General features: G+C 45.8%; 1 protein-coding gene across 2 annotated transcripts in view; it reads right to left on the bottom strand.

The window, feature by feature from the left end:
• The window catches only part of NDST1 (N-deacetylase and N-sulfotransferase 1), a 100,380-nt gene that overhangs the window by 58,801 nt on the left and 24,128 nt on the right, over window positions 1-17,451 (bottom strand). The window contains exon 1 of one of the 2 annotated variants that reach the window (XM_029583278.1): window positions 15,492-15,750. The exons of the other annotated variant lie outside the window; for it this stretch is intronic. The gene's annotated coding sequence lies outside the window, so the exon portion shown is untranslated. Of the gene's footprint in view, window positions 1-15,491; window positions 15,751-17,451 lie in introns of those variants that run through there. 2 annotated transcript variants of the gene reach the window in all.

The raw sequence follows: 17,451 nt of genomic DNA on the forward strand, positions 1-17,451 counted from the left end.
ACTCAATAAGAGCTCAAAAAGTTGCTGGCATAAAAAGAGAAGAAAACAGAAAAATAAATCAAGTTAGTGATACAGATCTAGTTTCCATAAAACAAATCAAGGGGATGAAATACCCTGTAAAATAAAAATGTAAACCGAAACTGAATGACGGTATACAAAACACGACAAATAAATAAAATAAATAAATAAAAAATAATTAAACGTCAAAAAATGAGAAAGGAGGAGGGGCTAAATGGACTTTGCACCAACTTCCTAGCCCATACCGCTCATGTAGAGGAGTTCCATCAGGTTTATTATTCTGCTTGGAACACAAGGACAGGATACCCCTCAGCAATGGCAATTGCATGCTGGGTCTTCATCTAGGAATCTTTTTGAACTTGCTTCTTTTCCCCGTCAGGAAAAAAAGTGGAAGGTGGAGGCTGCTGCTGGATCTGACCTGTACCTTTTTTTTTTTTTTTTTATTTAGAAAATTACCACAGCCTCTCACACTACTGCCAGTGCAACACCGTCACTCGACATCAAGCAGCCTGACTGCCTCAAAGACTCAAGGACACCTCTACCCAAATAAAAAATGTATTCAACAAAAAAAAAAAAAAAAAAGTCTAAAGAACAATAAGCATCTTCCAGCCGAGCTAAATAGTGCTAAGAAGGAAGCCATCAAAGCCATCTTTTAAAAATAGAAAGCAGGATAGCAAATTACATGTAAAATATTAATAAAACACGCCAAGAGAGAATTTGAGGGGAGACATGCAAAGCAGCAAAAGGCACTAAAACCTTTTTCTAGTACATTAAAAACAAGAAACCCATGAAGGAGTCTTCAGGATGACCTGAAGAGGGGAGGGCAGGGTACGTGAATTAAAAGGGTACTCAGGAAGGATAAGATCATAGCAGATGATCTTTACTCTGGAGGATGTTGGGGAGATACCCATGCCAGAACCATTTCTTACTAGGTGATGATTAAGAGGAACTGAATCAAATCAGTGCGAATCTTTGTAATCCACCTAGCATAAGAAGCCTTGATAAAGGTGGAATATAAAAAAAAAAAAAAAAAAAACAAAACTTAAATAAACAAATCTGGAAGAAACACTACAGTAAACTAAACAAACAAGTAGCAAATTGCCAGGACCTGATGGTATTCACCCCACAGTGCTAGAGAACTCAGATATAAAATTGTAGAGCTGCTACTGATAATCTATAATCTATCACTCAAATCTGCCTCTGTCCCTGAAAATTAAAGGGTAGGAAATGTAATGTCAGTTTTCAAAAAGTGCTCCGGTGTGACCCAAGTCACTACAGACTGGTGAGTCTGACACCAGTGCAAGGTAAAATGGTGGAAGCTATTGTTGAGGACAAAATTACTGGTCATATGGATAAAACGGCATAAGAGGGAAGATTCTTACAACAGATGTCGACAAAATGTATACAAATGCACCAGAAGAATACAGCTCAATTCAAATGATATATTCACTTTTTCCTCTCTCTTGGACCATCATATTAAGCACTACCTTCATTGCTTTACACATAATCATTGGTTCTTGTGTACCAACATTTTTTTGTTTTTGCAAATACATTTTTGTTTTCAAAAGCCATTTTATCTTGTGATATTTTTCTTAATGATTAGGAACCCCAAAGTCCAGAAACATGCTGCATCTACATCAGGGGACTCTCTCAATTGGACGGTAAACGGTTCTTCCACCATTGGTCAATAATATGTGGCAACTGATTCGAATCAACCGGTAGTGCTTAATACAATGGTCCAATAGAAAGGGAAAAAAAAGTGAATACATCATTTGGACTAAGCTGTATTTTAATGGGGGGAAGAGCCAGCATGGATTTAGCAAAAGGAAATCATGCCTATATTAGAATAATTTGAAGGTATGAATAAAGCATGTGAATAAAGCTAAGTTAATATCGTCATTTGGATTTTCAGAAGGCATTTGATAAATTCCCTCATTGAAGTCTCCTCAGGAAATTAAAAATTCATAGGCTAGAAGATTAGGTCTTACTGTGGATTGGTAACTGGTTAAAAGATAGGAAAAACTAGGGCTTAACAGTCAGTTTTCCCAATAGAACGAGGCAAATAATAGAGTGCCTCGGGGATATGTAGTGGGGCCAGTGTTGTTTAATTTATTCATTAATAATCTGGAAAAGGGAGCAATGAACAAGATGATCATATTTGCAGATAATATGAAAATATTCAGAAGTAGCTAAAACAAAAAAAGACTGTGAGGAACTACAGAAAGATCTTGCTAGACTGGAGGATATCTAAAATGGCAGATGATATTTAATGGAGACAAGTGCAAAGTTATACACACAGGGAAAAATAATCCTAACTATAGGTATGCAATGCTAGAAAGCATCGCTCAGGAAAAGGATTTTCAGCAAGAAGTTGAAATCCTCAGCTTAGTGTGTGGTGTCAGTCAAAAAAAGCAAAATGGAAAGTTAGGAATTAGTCAAAAAGGAAAGCAGAACAGAACTGAGAACATCACAGTGCCTCTCTGTGTAGATCCATAACTGCACCTTGGTTACTGTGTGCAGTTCTGGCTGACCCATCTCAAAAAGATACAGAAGAACCAGAAAAAGCTACAGAGAACGGTAACAAAACTGATGAAGGGGATGGGAAGGCCCCCCTTCCCCCCGCCTTATAAAGAGAGGCCCAAGCAGGTTCGGGCTCTCCAATATTGTCAGGGTGAATGGAGCTAGAACCGAGGACCCTGAAAGAGCAGAGGCTGGGAAGCTACGGAGGAGCCGCAGTCAGGAAAAGGCCGAGGGGATGTTTACCTTGCAGTTGCCAGGGAAATAGACACACCCTCGGAAGGTTCCATTCACTCAGCCCAAGGTGTGCCCTGATTGGCAGACCTGGTGACACTGAAATTCTCATACACACACACACACACACTCTCCCTTCAAATGCACATATAATTAACATCCTCGCATGTTCACTCTCTCATTCTCCCACGTGCACACCCACACACTCTCTCTCTCTCTCTCTCTCTCTTTCACTCTCATTCATTCCCTTCCTTCCCATCCCAAGTCTCCTGCTTCAGGTCCGAACAGATGACAGGACTCCTCCTGTCATCTGTTCCGGCCATGCCAGGCTGATGCCAGCCCTACTCTTTCTCCTGGCTGCACAAGTCCAGGTGACTTCTTTTTCTGGAGCAGTGCGTCACCCGTGCTTTTCCAGTGTTTGCCCAGAGACCTGGAAATTCCTTTAGTATTCTGGGGTCTCCAGGTGAAATCCAGAGAGTTCCTAGATATGCCGATGGACGACAATACTTAAGGGAGAGCAACAGAGACACGCTTCTGCCGATATAACAGGCTCCCAGGATACATCCTCCAGAACCTCTGCTTGCCTGACCTTATTCCGGCACTATGTTCAGCTCTGCAGTACGCCCCAGTGCTAGGCTTGCTTTTACTGGCCTTGGCTCAGCCTTTAACCAGCCATCCAGTCTCTTCAGGTACACCTCTTCCCAACACACCATTTTCTAGCAACCAGACGTACCCTGACAAGCTTATTATTAGGAAGGGAATGGTTAATAAAACGGAAAATGTCATAATGCCTCTGTATCGCTCCATGGTGAGACTGCACCTTGAATACTGTGTACAATTCTGGTCGCTGCATCTCAAAAAAGATATAGTTGTGATGGAGAAGGTACAGAGAAGGGCAACCAAAATGATAAAGGGGATGGAACAGCTCCCCTATGAGGAAAGACTAAAGAGGTTAGGACTTTTCAGCTTGGAGAAGAGACGGCTGAGGGGGGATATGATAGAGGTGTTTAAAATCATGAGAGGTCTAGAACGGGTTAATGTGAATCGGTTATTTACTCTTTCGGATAATAGAAAGACTAGGGGGCACTCCATGAAGTTAGCATGTGGCACATTTAAAACTAATCTGAGAATGTTCTTTTTCAGTCAATACACAATTAAACTCTGGAATTTGTTGCCAGAGGATGTGGTTAGTGCAGTTAGTGTAGCTGGGTTTAAAAAAGGATTGGATAAGTTCTTGGAGGAGAAGTCCATTACCTGCTATTAATTAAATTGACTTAGAAAATAGCCACTGCTATTACTAGCAACAATAGCATAGGATAGACTTAGTTTTTGGGTACTTGCCAGGTTCTTATGGCCTGGATTGGCCACTGTTGGAAACAGGATGCTGGGCTTGATGGACCCTTGGTCTGACCCAGTATGGCATGTTCTTATGTTCTTATGAGAAGAGATGACTGGAACGGGATATGATTGAGCTCTATAAAATCATGATAGGAGTGCAAAATGTAAATAGTGGATGGTTAATTAACCTTTCAAATAATACCAAGACTAGTGGACACTCCATAAAACTAACAGGTTGGAGAAAGTATTTTGCTTTTATCCACTCGGCAAACAATCAAGCTGTGGAATTTGTTGCCAGAAGATGTGGTCAAGGTATCTAATATGGCTGAATCTAAAAACAGTTTGACAAGGTCCTGGAGGAAAAGTCTAAAAACAATTATTAGCCATGTGGATTCTGGGAAACCCACCACTTATCACCAAAAGTAAGCAACAAGCAATGGATCTAGTCTTCAGGATCCTGCCAGGCACTATTGCTTATTAATTAATAGCAGTTCATGGATTTTTCCTCTCGGAACTTATCCAAACCTTTTTTAAACCCACTTGCACTAACTGCTGTAACCACATCCTCTGGCAATGAATTCCAGAATTTAACTAGGTGCTAAGTGAAAAATAATTTTCTTCAATTTGTTTTAAATATTACTTGCTAACTTCATGGAGTGCCCCCTAGTTCTATTATCTGAGAGAGTAATTAACTAATTAGCAGTGCCTATTCTCTAAGTCAATTTGATTAATAGCAGTTTATTAACTTCTGCAGGAACTTGTCTAAACCTTTTTAAGCCCATCTGCACTAACTGCCTTAACCACATCCTCTGGCAATGAATTCCTTAATTGTGTATTAAGGTAAAAATGAATTTTCTCTGATTTGTTTTCAATGAGTCCACCAGTTTACCCAGTCAGTCCCTAGGTCATCAAATCCTCCCTGGTTCTTCAGCCTGCACTCCCCTCAGTTTACCCAGACCCTTCACCGAGTCAGAAATTGGTGTTATTGTGACTTACACCCGATAAAAATCAAAAGTTAATGAGTGCAGGTAACAGCCACACATGTGCTGTTTTGCGCCGATTATAAGATCAGAAGTTATGCTGGCCCTGCCCCTATTTTAAATAGGCTCTGCCTGTGCCAGTCAGTGTGAGGTTTATAAAATAGGTTGGACACGCGGTTGGTCATGTGACAGATGCACGTTTCTTGGCACGCACATCTCTTCTAACTTGGCTCTATTCTTTCCATATTCCAAGCATGCCTGAAAGACATCAGTGGGGAGGCAGCTTTTTAACTTGCGGTGCTGGGTCATCTCAGACAAAATGTTCAGAATGCATTTTTTTAAGTTAAAGAGGTCTCTCGTGCTCTATTTCTTTCTTACCCCCTTCCTGCCAGGCACATAGTAACATGCCATTGCTTAGCTGGTGGGAAGATCCACTTCCCTCCCTCACTAAACAGGGAAAATTCCTGACTCTTTGTTTTGTCTATTTGTGTTCTGTTTTGGCCTTGAGAAGTTTTAATTCCATCAATATAGTCCAATATTCTATTTATCTGCAGTCATGTACTAACAACACATTTCTAGTGATGAAATATATGAAGTGAGTCCAATCAAAAGGCATCACCTCACTTTTTTTGCTTTTATGCATTAATCTTTATTTCCACGCATTCAAGTGGCCGAACACAGCAGCCACGCTACTTTATACAAAAATATCCCCAGAATCCAGAATGGATCTGGCTATAGCAGAGTTGCTTACCTGTAACAGGTGTTCTCTGAGGACAGCAGGATGTTAGTCCTCACACCCAGATGCAGTCTCTCTCTCTCTTTCCACCTCCAGTCCCTACTCCCCCCCGCTCTGCCTTCTACCCTCTTCCTCTTTCCCCCCACCACTCGCTGCAGGCCTCTCTGCGATCTCCCGTTGATGACAACATCTGCCTCTACCCTCTCGGTGACTCTCTGCCTCCCCCACGAGATGCTGACCCCCATCTAGCGAGGCCAAATGGTCCCATGCTTTTAGCCGATCGGGTTCTCGTTAGCCTCCTTGCTAACGCGACCCCCTAATTTAAATATCGCATGGCGTCCCCAAGGGAGGTGCATTAAGAAAGCAGGCGCTGATAGTGGGCCGAAGAGATTTTACAAACATCACAGCTTGACTATAACTATGTACGTGCCTTTTATTCCAAAGGGGTGTGAAAGGAAACAAAAAATGTATTAAAAAACCCCAAAAGGCATCCAGTGATTAAGATGAGACAACAGCAGAGTTGTGAACCGGAGGCGCTGATATTTTGGGTGGCCACAAAGTTTGATACATGCTCTAGCTTTTGTCTTTTTAACGTACGTTGGTTATTTATGTCATATGGAGAGTGGTATATAAATTAGATATGCAATGTAAAAGGCTGAATCAGGAAGTGGATTAGACAGAGACACCCCACAAGTCATCCCTTTACATTTTAAGCCTTCTCATCTGAACACGTGAAATAATTTCCACCTTCCTGATCTTTCCCGGGCTCTGGCTTGGGAGCACATGAGCTGCGGCTACCGTGGTTTAAAAAAAAAAAAAAAAAAGTGGTGAAGTTTCCTTGGCATTTCCATAGCTACCGGAGCATCTCTGCCATTACTGCCTGCACCTCCGCAAGGGAGATGGGCCTCTGCCCAGTGCGGGCGACTTTGATGAGTGGAGGGTCATCCACCGGCTCCACTTTTCTTTTAGCCTCACTGGCTTCTGATTTTCCTCTCAGACCAGAAGGAAGCAGGACCTGCAAGCCCATGGATGGGGCAGGTGGAGGTGAGGGCCAAAAGCATGGGACCATTTGGCAACACTAGATGGGGGTCAGCATCTCGTAGGGGAGGCAGAGAGACACCAAGAGGGTAGAGGCAGAAAATGTCATCAACGGGAGATCGCAGAGAGGCCTGCAGTGAGTGGTGGGGGGAAAGAGGAGGAGGGACAGAGGAGAGGGTAGAAGGCAAAGGAGGAGAGCGAACGGAGTAGGGACTGGAGGGAGGGAGAGAGAGAGAGAAAGAAAGAAAGAGAAAGAGACTGCACCTGGGTGAGATGAGGAGTGGAAGAAAGAGAAAAAAGCTGCATGAGGTAGGTGGCCACTCCTGCCATCTGCCCCTCCCCCTCCCCTAAAAATAAATTAGTGGCAGGTGGAAGGTGGAGGCAGGAGCAGATGGTGATCAAGTCCTGGAGGAATTCGTCACTGTCATACAGCAGGACCCAAGAGCAGCTATTTCACTGGGAGACGGGCGTTTCTTTTTGCACCCCCTGGAGGCTCCACTAGAGAGAGCTCCTAGATACCTACCTGCTGCATTCTGGAGAGAGAGTGTGCGCAGACACGCCTAGTGCTCTCTTTTACAGAATGCACTATAGCATTTGTGAAAACTAGAGCTTCACTATTATTTAGTAATTCAATTCACCTGACTGCTTTTTCCTGTCCCAATGTCACTTTAGTAAATAATGTCAGCTGTGCTGTAGCCCTCATAGCATTCACGGTAAAAATACAGCCGGCTTTAAAAAAAAAAAAAGGCGCCATAGCACTGCCACGGGCCAGCGAGAGCAGCACGGCCAGCAGTTCCTCAGCAAGAGAACTAAAGCAGCGCGGCCCCATGAAGTTGACAGCGTGGTCGACATGGCCGCGCTGCTGATTCTGCTGGGGCCATGCTTACCACACGGCAGATTTCGGCGAGGCTGCACTGCTTTGGAAGAGGAGCGCACCCTGCCCCGCTGGAAGGAGTCCAATGTTAGAGCTGGGTCGGCCCCATGGCCAGAAGTCGTTCCCCTGGCCGCAGGAACTAAAGGAGGAGACTGCTGCTGCCTGCTACTGTAAGGAGGAAGTGAGAGAGAGCATGTGTGTGGGAGGGTGAGAGAGAGCTTGTGTGTGGGAGAGGGAGAGAATGTGGGCGTTCCATGTGCCTGCTGTTCCATGACAAATTCAGGGCATCTGGAAATCAAATGTTCTCAGGTATGGATAATGGGGGATTTAAAAAAAAATAATCCTTATTTTAATTGTTGGGTGTCTGTTTTGAAATATTTTATTGGTATTTGGAAAATTGTTATATTTTAATTATTGAATTAGTTTTGAATTGTTCTTTTTATTGGTATGGTTTTACTAATCTTGTTTTATGAGGAATGGTAATGTTTCTGTTTTTTACATTGTTGCCGTGCATACAGAATTTGGCTTGATGCGGTTTCCAGTTCAGTTTTTGTCTGTACATTTCTGTTTATACTGTATGGTCTCTTTATTCTGTCTTTGAGAGTTTATCTGTGTTTTGCAAGTGTGACTGAACCCAGTTATTCCATTAGTGCATAGTTTCTGTGTAGGAATCTATACAACTTGGCTTGTTCTGTTTTCTTAATAGGGGGAGGAATACCATTTTAGGCCTGGTGTAATATTTGCAGTATTAACTTTCATACAGGCCCATACAGTAAACTCCGCGGGAGAGCCGGAGCTCTGAGGCGAGTGCCCGCTCTCCCAACGCGCGCGATTCTCTATTTAAATTAGGGCCCGCGCTAATAAGGAGGCGCTAGGGACCCCAGCGTCGGTTGTCAAACCCGTTGACAGCCACGGGTTCGGAACACGGACGCCGGCAAAATTGAGCATTCGTTTTCCAACCCGCGGGCAGATTTTTTTTTTAAGAAGATTTTTTTTTTGTTTTTAATTTTTGGGGCCTCCGACTTAATATCGCTATGACATTAAGTCGGAGGGGGTACAGAAAAGCAGTTTTTTCTGCTTTTCTGTACACTTGCCCAGTGCCATCTGAGATTAAGGCAGGAGTTAATTTCTGAGAGTAAAATGTGCGGCTTGGCCGCATGTTTTGCTTTCTGTATTGCGGGTGACTAACTAATAGGCTCATCAACATGCATTTGCATGTGATGAGCGCTATTAGTTTCGGGGGGGGGGGGAGGGGTTGACCACATGTTTTCCACGCACTATTACCCCTTACTGTATAATGGGTAATAAAAGCGCGTCAAAAATGGGTGGCCAAACGGGGACTAATGGTGCGGTCGGCTGAGCGCACCGTTCTGTATTGGCCTGATAGGTAGTGTTGTTGCTGTCTGAGTGCTGGCAGTTAGTGCTGTTTTGATAGAGAAATTCTACTTTCTTGTTGCTCTCTGTGGGTCATGCCCATGCCTGAGATGCAATACAGTAAGCCAAACAACCATATAAGTTCCAAGTGTCTCTTGCTTTTTTGGTTGGCACGACTGTAGTACATATTTTAAGTGATTTTTTACCTCATAGGACTGTGCTTTGAATGTCCTTTGTCATGTAAAATCTGTTATTATAAATGCATATTATTTTATTCTGTGTGAGGAGGGTGTGATGAGTACAAGGCTGTAAAAAGGTTTTCCCAAGAGCACCGAATACCCTTGCACTGGCCATTTTTTCAATTCCCCGAGGCCCACAGTAACACCTTGGGGCACATCCTTGCACATTTCAGAGGTAGCAAGAGCACTTTCGGTTCTTTGCATGGCACCCTGTGGTATCCCGACACTCCTGCGTTTGGATGTGTGGCAGCTGGATTTGTCGCTTTGCCCATTCCTAGTGAGAGTAAAGTTGGTACGAGTTACGCCTCCAGGCCGTTAATGCATCATTGTATTTAATAATGCATCTGTATTTTATCGATATTTATGGTATTATTTTGCTTGTTTGTAAACCTCTTTGGGTTGAGTTTTGTCCGAGGGAGGTGGTCTGTACAAACATTGAACAGAATCTCCCAACTCGTGGCGTCATATGTTGTGTAACGGGTGACGGCGCAGTTTTTCACTTGGCCAAAAGGTGCCAAATTGCCTGGGTAGGGCTCTGGAGTCAGGGTTTCAGATTTAAAAGCAAGGAAGAAATGGGGAGGGAGGAAGCGGTCAAGCATTCGGGGAAAACGTGCAGGCCTGGTCATCTCCAGGAGAGCATCTGGAGATAGCTCGATGAGGTACATTTATGTGGGGTTTTGGAGGGTAAAGTTTGGGCAATATTTGTTTCTTCTAGGAGATAGGGTAGGATGGAAATTTATCTTATGCAGGCTGTTCAATGTGGGGGGGGGGGGGGGTTAGGATGCTTTTGTATAATTTTTAGATGCAATGGTTTTTAATGTCTGTATTTACGGGTGATCACCACCATGGGCAGACCATGTGTCTGATTTGGCGATATATAACTTCTCACCCACATGAATCAATAAGTAAGGTGAATCTACACTGTTTTGATGATATGCGCTTATTTATTGACTCCCCACTGTATCTCTGTGGTATGTGTGTTTATATATCGCAGAGGGACAGTGTCTGCTGCATGCTCCATGGATATGGCAGAGGAAGTAGGAGGCCAGCCAAGTGCTTCAGGGGAGCTCCGGAGGGCAGGGCTGGCCCTGCTCCCCAGGAAGTGCAGCGGGGGAGGGGGGGGTCCTGGGAGCAGCCGTTGCATACTCCGAGGCAGCAGGGGAAATGAAGGGCGGACCTCATGCTCCAGAGAGCGCATGGGAAGTCCTTGCTGTATGCTCCGCCATATAGGGATGGTTACGTGCACTGGGAAGGGCCGCTGTATGCTCCGGGGCTGCAGCAGTGTAGAAGTGTAGATCTAATTATGAACCACAGGGAGTGCAGGAGCCGCTCATCTTCAGGACACAATCTCAGACAGCAGTAGCCGGGAACCCACTGCCTGCAGGACTGCACAGCTGCTAGGACCTCACTTGGGCTATTGTGGGGTAGGAGCTGTTAAGTCCCTCAGAGGTCAGACCTTGGTTTAAAAAAAAAAAAAATATATATATATAAAATGTATAATGTTATTTCCCGTTTCCTTTAGAAAAAGTGTATAGCTTCCTAGTAATGCTCTGTCCAAAGATTCCACTTCCAGACCCCCTTGACCCCCAGCTGCCCTCTGCTGGGGGCAGAAGCTAGAAAGTGGGTCCAGGTACATCCACCCGGCAGCGGAAATGTGGTGCATGCCCCCTCTGAACCTCCTTATTTACTCTTGAGTGTTAAACAGCAATGCACAAACTGTTAGGAAGTGCTGGAAGGGGTGAGCGGAAAATATAAACCCAAGAAAATGATTGTCCAGGAACGCTCTGCGTTTCTAGCACGCTATCCCCAGCTCCCACCGCCAGGCACGCAGGCTGGCTGTCCCTTCAGGCCGGCTCACAGTCTTCCCCCTGTCATCTAGCTGCACCTCAACAGGAACCCATGGGCTTTCCTGAGGGTCCGTGCATGTTCTCTGTGATCAAAAAAAGCCTGGGACAGGAACAGATAATCTCGAGTTACCAAGGAGCCGGGGGACTCTTATCTGGATACACAGAACGGATAACCCAAAGCAGGAGAACCAAGGTCGTTAGAGAAAAAACAAACAATAAACGCAAAGACGCGTGGTAAGCCCTTGCAAGAATTCTTGGGCCCCGACAGAAAGCAGCAACGATGTAAAGAAAGTCGCAGATGACAAAATAAAGGCATCCGAAAAGATGCTCCAAACGGTCCGGCACAACCTCAACAAGGCGTCGCGGAGAGCGTCTAAAAGGTAAATGGTTTCACGCTAGGTAGGCATTGCACAGAAAAGCCTCTCTGTCACTGATGGGCAACGCGTTAGTTACTACAGGAAATCTGAGGATAAATCAGAAATGCACCACTCGAGATCATTTCATGATATCGATACCGCTGTAACGGCAAGAAAGGATGTCAAGTGTAACTTGAATGACTGTGCAATAGAAATAAAGTTTAAAAAAAAAAAAAAAAAGAAGCAAAAGCCAGAGGTCAGCTGTAGTCTATGAGAGAGTAATGGGGCTGGAACGGAGGTCCTGCATTAATATTGTTGCATTATCTAACACCGGAACTGGAGAATGGGGATGAACAAGCTGACCGTTTCAGCTCTTTTAAAGCCCTATTTTTCCAAGGTTTTCTGTTTCATACACTCACAGCATCTCTTTTCCCCCCAAAGAGCTTACAAATCTCCAAGTTCACTGTATAAAACGACGAGCTTCTCATCCCCTTCTTTCATAAAGGGATAAAAAATAATAATCTACATACACAAAGAAAAAAAAAAAAAGCAAAAAGTTTCCGCATGGCTTATTTCGTTTGCCAAGCAATGCAACGCTCGGATTTTTCCAGATTTATACCATGGGAACGCTACATGAAAAAAAAAACGCTCTCTCTCTGGGCTGGACCAGCTCTTGGTATCTCTTGGGGATGAAAAAGTTGGTCCCATAACCAGGAACCGGACAGGAAAGAAGCCATGTCCTTGCTTTCAGAGCTGGTGTAGTGCAGTGCCTAGCAGCTGCAGACCGAGAGGAGGAGCCCGATAATATTATCCAGCCACAGCTGGATAAACCCAGGCACAGGCAAGTCAACTGATCCCACCAAGGTCACACAGAGTCAGTAAGAAGACTTCAAGCCAAGGGACCAAGATTTTCCGATGGTCCCTCCCCCCCCCCCCCCCCCCCCTGCATCTACCACTGCTTTCAGTCTGTGGCCATGAGAGGAAGCAGCAACCATCCCCTGTCAAGTCTGGTGGAAGCCTCAGGCCTTGTATTCGCAGGACGTTTTTGCGTCAAGAGCCCAGCAGGGCAGAAAGCATTTTAAAAACCATGATCCTTGATCTCTGGAGTGGCTGCCCAGAGGACTCTCACCCTTACGTTTCATGCAGTGATGCAGTGCACCGCACTTTAAAAAAAAAAAAACAAAAAAACTTTTCCATTGCATTTCCCCCCCCCCCCCCCAACACTATTGAACTAAAAGTCCATTATCTCTGTAACGTTCCCGATTCCCCCTCCCCCCTCCTGGCAATGCTAGTTACATGAGTTAATCAGCTGCAGGGGAGAGCATGTAATTGCATTCACTCTGCTCAGTGGATTGGAGATGCTTAGTCCACAGTTTATAAAGAGAGCACTCTTCAGTCTGATGTTCCCTGCTTATTGGGGCCAGCCTCCTCTACTGGATTGTTATTTTTTTTTGTCCTCTAGTCAGGAGCATTTAACAATCTTCCCTTCTTTCCTGGGAGGCTTACATGAGGAATGTTTGCAGGAAGACAGAGGCAGGTAGGTTTGGGTTAAACCTTCCGCAGTTCCCGGGATTTCCCACGGCACAGCCTGAACCAGTCCGGCATTTATTTCTGTTTAAATTAAGCCACACCTCGGTAGGTAAGAAGCCCTCAACCGATTATCTTTCCAGGTCGGAGAACTCACATACACCAAATTTAAAATCCGAGTCAAAGCTGGGAACGGCCCACCGTGCCGCGCAACACCAGTGTTAAACTATTTCCTGCCTGGGTGTTGCGCTGCTCAGGAACTTCACTACAATTTTCTCTCAGAATCAAGGGTCCGGCCTGGTTGATTTTCAAACCACTTGAGTGCAGTTAACTGGAAAAAAGCATGATTTATTGGCTTGTAAACTAATAATCAGTCTTTCTTTCCTCAAAGTATCTCTCAGGAATCGGAGCAGGAGATTCCTTCTACACCGTTGTCCTGCTAAGACCCCCCTGGGATCTGATTTCTTCTTTCTTAGGACCATCAGTCCATTTCTTTGGCTGGGATAAGACCAGATGTTGTGGCGATTATTATTATGGGTGGTCCTGCAGCTTGGAGAGTTTCCAAGCACGTTGTACTTTTTCCACCTTAAGACTGAAACAAAATCTGATCCCAAAGATGAAAGATGCTTTATCCACACGAGAGGTCATCATCCGCTGCCCCTCCTTCCAGACTCTTAAGGGCTAGAAAAATATATTACCTGTCTTGCAGCTGGGATTCAGTGACAAGAAGCGCAGAGTCAAGCATCTGGGGTGTAGTAATCCAAAAGATCTATAAGTAATGGGGGGAGGGAACGACTAATGTGCACAGACTGGGAGAGGGGCCTTGGTGTGATAGTGTCTGGCGATCTGAAGGTGGTGAAGCAATGTGACAAGGTGATAGCTAAAGCCAGAAGGATGCTGGGCTGCATAGAGAGAGGAATAACCAGTAAGAAAAAGGAGGTGATAATGCCCTTGTACAGGTCCCTTGGTGAGGCCTCACCTGGAGTAGTGTTCAGTTCTGGAGACCGAATCTCAAAAAGGATAGAGACAAGATGGAGGCGGTCCGGAGAAGGAAGACCAAATTGGTGAGGGGTCTGTATTAAAAGACTTATAAGGAGAGGCTGAAGAAGCTGAATATGTACACCCTGGAAGAGAGGAGGTGCAGGGGAGATATGATATAGACCTTCGGGTACCTGAAAGGTTTCTATGATGCACAAAATTCAAATATTTTCTGTTGGAAACAGAACAGTAGAACTAGGGAGTCACGAAATGAAACTCCAGAGGGGACACCTCAGAAGCAACATCAGGGAGAGGGTGTGGTGGATGCCTGGAATGGTCTTCTGGAGGAGGTGGCAAGGCCTGAAAACAGTAAAAGAATACAAAGGGGCAGGGGATAAACACTGTGGGTCCCTAAAGGCCAGAGGTTGGACATGAAGAAAAAGGGGTGCATGGGGGTAACCAGCATGGAGCGGCAGTTGCTACCCTTAACCGAAGGCATGGGGATCACTACCCTTAAGCCAATTAGCTTTCACTCTTTTGATGCAATTGCAGTGGCTTCGATGGCAGCGGGGGAGGAGAATTGGATTCAGACGACAGCCAACCCGGCGCCCTGAGAGTTTACGGTCCGGGATACGGACACGCAGACATTAGGGAAAAAGCACAGGACTGCTTCTACAGCCAAATCCGAAAGCAAAAAAGCACATTCAAGCAGCAGCAGCACCGTATGAATCATCAAGAAGGCGGCTCACCCCGTAAATCGTTGATAGCAGTAAACTTTAATATGGGTTTGACAGCGACTTGTGTTGATTGTTACTATTACCCTTAACAGAAACACGGGGGGGGGGGGGGGGTAACCTGCATGGAGCGGTAGTTACTACCAAGGGAAACTTGCTGGGCAGACTGGATGGACCATTTGGCCAGTTTCCGCCGCCATGACTATATTACTGTGTAAACTTTCCCGCAATCTTTCAAGGGGGGGAGAAGAAAGAAAGAAAAAAAAAAAGTTTGTAGAAAAATCGCTCCCACGGTTCTCCCAGCACAAAGCCTCGGCAGGAAAAAGGCACTCAGATTTCCTCAGGACGCCGGGCTTTTCAAGCTCTCTCTCCTAATCCGCGACGCCTGCCAAACAGCATCGCCCATCAGCGCGGACCCTCCTGTGCTGAAATGCGAGGGGGGGGGGGGGGGTCATTACCATTTCCAAACCGAATGGGCTCGCCCCCCCATCCCCCATCCGAACCAATGCAGGCCACCTGCTCGCCGAGGCGCAGCGCCTTCTGGGAAGCTCGGGGGGCGCCGCAGGCAAAGAGAGAGAGAGAGAGAGAGGCTTAAAGTTCTGCGCTGGACAGAATCACCGCCACAACAAAGTACGGGATTGTTCAAAATCTACTTACAAAAGGCTGGGAAAAAAAAAAAAAGCCAGATTCTTCTGACTTACTCCGCGCGCTGGGCTGGACTCAAGACAGAGCTCCAGATTGTTTTCCTCACTGCGTCCCTCTTCGGCCTGCCAGCGTCACGCTCCTCATTGTTACCCTTGGCATGCTGCACTCACAGGAACAATAGCCCAGAGCTCTCAGCAGTAACATTAGAAAAAAAAATAAATACAAAAAGTATATTCTGCGTACTCTTCCCTCCCTGTGTTTGCCAGGTTCTGTGGTGGGTGCACAGAGGAAAAGCACGTGCGCCCCCTTTCTCTGCCCCCCCCCCCCGTCTCTCCAGTAATACAAACAGGTACAGTCAAGTCTGCAGTCTCTCACCCGCAAGCACCCTGCCCTGGTCACGTGCATTTCCCTCCCTAACGCGTCACGCAGGTACAGACGCGCGCGCGCGGGGGCAGGACCTGCAGAAGGAAACCGCTCCACCTTATCACTCACTCTCCTATTGTACACCTTTCCCGGGCCCCCAGTCACCCCCCGCCCTGCAGCCTCCTCGCTCGGGGAGCCTTAGAGAGAGTGCAGGAACTTGCAGGTTAATTACTTCCTTATGCAGAAGTAAAATGACTTTCTAGAACGAAAGAACTCAAACTAATAATCAGATCATTTTCTAGGTTTTTTGTTTTGTTTTTTTTTTTAATTCAGCATCTCTGTAACATCTCCCCCCCCCCCCCCAGTTCCTGCAGCGACGGCCACTCACTAGGCCTGACTGTCCGAAAGGGGTCATCGTCTCCACATAGGTTGAGTCTGTAAATACCGTGACAGGAATTAACCTCAGGACGTGTTGCGTACAATCTCAAATGGACTGCTAATGCTGCTCTTAATGCTTGCACTGTGCCAGAGAGAGCGTCCTTCTGGACCTCCTATGGTGCAAGCACGGTTATAGAGCCTAACATAGCATATGACAGCAGTTAAGCACCAGCAGGCTCACCCGGTCTGGTGCGCTAGCAACCTGGGCAGGTGGGCTTGAAAGTTCGTTTTTTTCAGGCAGGTCTGCGGTGGCCCAGACAATTAGTGCTATTTCCGTATTTTTTCCTGCGGCTCTTTCCTGGCCTCAGACTGCAGCACAAGTAGCTATGATAATTCTATTAGTGGTGCCTTTCTTGTGTATTCCTTCCTTACCACAGTATCTGGATTTCTGGCCCCCCGAGTCTGTGCTGTGGTTCCAAGTTTCTGATCGAGGGGCTCCTGCCAGCACTGCCCCACTTGGTGAGTCATTCTCCGGATCCAGAAAATCCTGCAATAAGTAGCCCCGCGGGGGCCGCCAGGAGTCTCCCTCCAGCGCTACGCATTCCCATGCTGTGCTTTGGGAAAGATCTTTTGAAAACGAGAGCTCAGGCTGACTTTGGAAACCCTAACACGACGCGTTTCTGGAGGAAAAAGTCCATAAACCATTATTAAGGTGGACTTGGGGAAATCCCACTGCTTATCCCTGGGATAAGCAGCTTGGAAGCTCTCTACCTACCCCTTGGGGGATCCTGCCAGGAACCTGTGACCTGGATTGGCCCCTGTTGGAAACAGGATACTGGGCTTGATGGTCCCAGTATGGCAAGTTTATATCCTGCATGCTCCATTGTTCGCAGCAGGTTACGACATAAAGATACATAACAAGTACAAAATTAAAGAACACCTATTACGGAGGAAAGTAAAACATCAATACCAAATTAAATGACTGCATTTCCATAAACATGTGTACGGAGAGAAAGGCCTTTGATAGGGCTGGACAATCAAGACCTTGCAACGCCATCTGGAAGAGATGAGGAGGGGCTTTTTTTTTTTTTTAGCTGTGTAGTTTGGGACAAGAGATTAAACGATGGTACTGTGGTAACAAATTCCACAAATCGGGGACCTGCCATCGGTCACGCGTTTCACCAAGCCGGAGAGACGGCACTTCAAGCCGACCACAGTCAACAGAAGGCAGAGATCTCGCTGGGCGATATTAACGAAGGCTCGTGTTTAAAAAAC

The sequence above is a fragment of the Rhinatrema bivittatum genome, chromosome 18, assembly GCF_901001135.1.
Source record: "Rhinatrema bivittatum chromosome 18, aRhiBiv1.1, whole genome shotgun sequence".
NCBI classification, from domain to species: Eukaryota; Metazoa; Chordata; class Amphibia; order Gymnophiona; family Rhinatrematidae; genus Rhinatrema; species Rhinatrema bivittatum.